Source organism: Pinus tabuliformis, chromosome J (genome assembly GCF_031772625.1).
Source record: "Pinus tabuliformis cultivar Carrire ecotype Pingquan chromosome J, CPIR1, whole genome shotgun sequence".
NCBI lineage: Eukaryota > Viridiplantae > Streptophyta > Pinopsida > Pinales > Pinaceae > Pinus > Pinus tabuliformis.
The window spans coordinates 1,195,999,397-1,196,002,445 of NC_142295.1; the positions used below are offsets into that span (position 1 = coordinate 1,195,999,397).

The window sequence follows — 3,049 nt, forward strand, 5'->3', positions numbered from 1 at the left end:
TACCAATTGTGCAGATTGAAACAAATTCAAACTCAACCATCTAAATAATTTTATATTTAATATAAATATACAAGCATCTAATAATTAAACTATATTTACATAATAATTAAACTACCAATCAATTGCATATCGAATATCAGCTTTACGACTTACTAAATAATTTTGTATTTAATATAAACGCATCTACTAGTTAAACCACGCTTATATATAGAACGATCGATCAATTTTAGATTCAGCAACGTAAATAATTTTATCGAATATTTAATACTGTAGTGTGGGATAGTTATATTTTCTTGGATAACGCCAAACGCCATAGAGTAGTAAATGGGATCGTTGTAACCCCTCATACCATCACAAGGTAGAAATTTATATGGAAAGAGGGATACTTCTTGCTCAGCAGAAAAAGAAAAAGAAGACCATCCTAAGTTGATTGTTGATTCTCTGAATATTTGGGAATCAAATGGATATGGGTGCCGTTAATTCGCGTTCATGTCTGTCTGATTCCCAAATATTCAAGGAATCAATAATCTATTCAAACTCAAGAAAAAACAATTTCATCATTATTAAAAAAAATAAAATTGCATAAGCCCAATGGATTTAAACTCCGGAAAAAACAGCTTCATCATTATTAAAAAAAAAATAAAGTTACATAAGTCGAATACAGAGAACGAGAGAGCAATCAAAAGAGAAACGGCTAAGAACAGAACGAGACAAGAAAATCCTCTTGCAGGGTACATACTTGGGATCTTTATATCTATTCGCCAAGGACATCAAGCCAATGCCATTCTCCATGGAGAATTCCCTTAAAATGCACAAAAGAAAATAAAGTTCCGGATTCATTTAAGAGTTATGTTTTTTAGAGGACAATTACAAGTTGATTTTCATTGTTGGGAAAATAAAACATACATTGAATGTGCAGCACCAAACAATTTTATCCCCGTAACACTAAATAAATTGGGGATATAATGAGGTTATGTTATTTGTAATTTTTAAAAAGGGGATTGTTTGATCTGATTTTAGTTTTTAAGTGAAATTTATATTGAAAAGTTGACTATATCCTTTTTCATACTTCATGATTTGGAGAAGAAAATAAACCATATGTAACAATCATTTCACATAATTTTCTCACTAAAGTGCATAGCATTGCGAAATCTTACTAATATTTCCATGAACAAGGTCTTTAAACTGGTGGTTTTTTTAAACAGAAATATGGCTAAAGGGGAAGTTCCTTTTAATAAATATGAGGTTTAGCATGAAAATGAAATAACACAAAGAAACCACCAAATGAATGATCTCAAATTCAAAGATTTAATGAGGGCATTGTTGCGTTAAATATTATAATTGTTTTATTAATTAACCATTGTTTTTCAGGTTTAGGTTTCATAACTAATAATTATTTATTTGATGACATTATTGTTCAATTGTCTAATAATGAATCTCATTGCAAATAATGGTGAGACATGGATGTAGTGATATATGGAGTAGATTTGGCCAAACTTTTATCACTTAATTAATTTTATAATAATAATTTAATTGGATTTATGATTTTTAAATTTTAATAATTTGATATTATAAAGTAAATGTTTTGATGATTATTATAAATAGATTAACTAGTTAATTTTTATAACTATGTTATTTTGAAAAATTAAGTTAAATAATAAAAAAGTATAGGACTTTCTAAAAAAAGTAAAATCAGTACATTATAATCATTCTTGATACATTATTAAATCTGCATATTGCCACGCAAACCAACATAGCACAATGCACAATGACAAATAAGGTTGCTGACAGTGTATAGTGACAAATAGGATTGGACATTGCCGCGCAAACCAACATAGCACAATGCACACTAACAAATAGGGTTGCTCTAGTGCCTGCACAGTGTATACTGACAAATAGGATTGGTCCAGTGTTTGCACATAGTCCAGGTCCACATGATAATAACCATTGTTCCAAAAACAGGAATGGAGAGAGTAATACATTCAGCTATAAAGCCATCCAAAAAATAATCCAAAAATATATTAACCCAATAAACATCCTAATATGCAAAATAAACACATACAATGAGAAAAAACAGTATAGACCAAGTAAAGAAAATGGCATAAAACCAGCATCTAATGAGAAAAACACTATAGAAAAAAGTAAAGAAAACGGCATGAAAGTAGCATCTATTGGCACTGTAGGTCAGTGGTAGAGCATTTGACTGCAGATCAAGAGGTCACCGGTTCGAACCCGGTCGGGCCCTGTGTCTTTCTAGTAGATCTTTTTCTGATTAAGAGCAAGATCGTTCGAGCCCTGTCGGGCCCTGCGCCTTTCTGGCAGAAATTGGTTTTTCCGACTAAAAGCAACTAATTGCAGTCAATAAACGGTATGCATTACTGTTTACTTTCATACTGACTCTTCAATTATGTTGTTCCTAAAAATAGGAGAAGGGTGTCTGTTTGCAAGGAAATAAAGTTAAAATTATGCCTGATTATTGGTATCATAAAGTATCATGGTATCACCAAAAAGTTTGCTTCAAAGGCCCGTTTTCTATCTGTGAAGATGATCGGTACACAGTGGGGATTCGGTCATGGTTTTTCCGACTAAAAGCAACTAATTGCAGTCAATAAACGGTATGCATTACTGTTTACTTTCATACTGACTCTTCAATTATGTTGTTCCTAAAAATAGGAGAAGGGCGTCTGTTTGCAAGGAAATAAAGTTAAAATTATGCCTGATTATTGGTATCATAAAGTATCATGGTATCACCAAAACGTGTGCTTCAAAGGCTCGTTTTCTATCTGTGAAGATGATCGGTACACAGTGGGTATTCGGTCATGGGATCTTCAGCCTATGTTACAGGAATAAGTTAGGAGCTGCCATTATCACATTTCAGGAGCTTCATGCATTTATTTACCCCTGTTAACACTTATATAGCTGCCGGGAGTAGGAGAAGGAGATAATATAAGCGTCTGTTTAGTAATTGAAGTTGGGAGATTCGTGATTTAGGAGTTCAGGATTATAAAGGATATGAGATAAATCCATGGAGTTTAATTTACATGATTTT

The 3,049-nt window shown here is 32.1% G+C and overlaps 1 non-coding gene across 1 annotated transcript; it reads left to right on the forward strand.

The window, feature by feature from the left end:
- The first annotated feature begins 2,173 nt into the window (after window positions 1-2,173).
- On the forward strand, window positions 2,174-2,251 carry TRNAC-GCA (transfer RNA cysteine (anticodon GCA)). The gene has a single exon. It is a non-coding gene; the product is annotated as a tRNA-Cys (tRNA).
- Window positions 2,252-3,049: the final 798 nt, after the last annotated feature.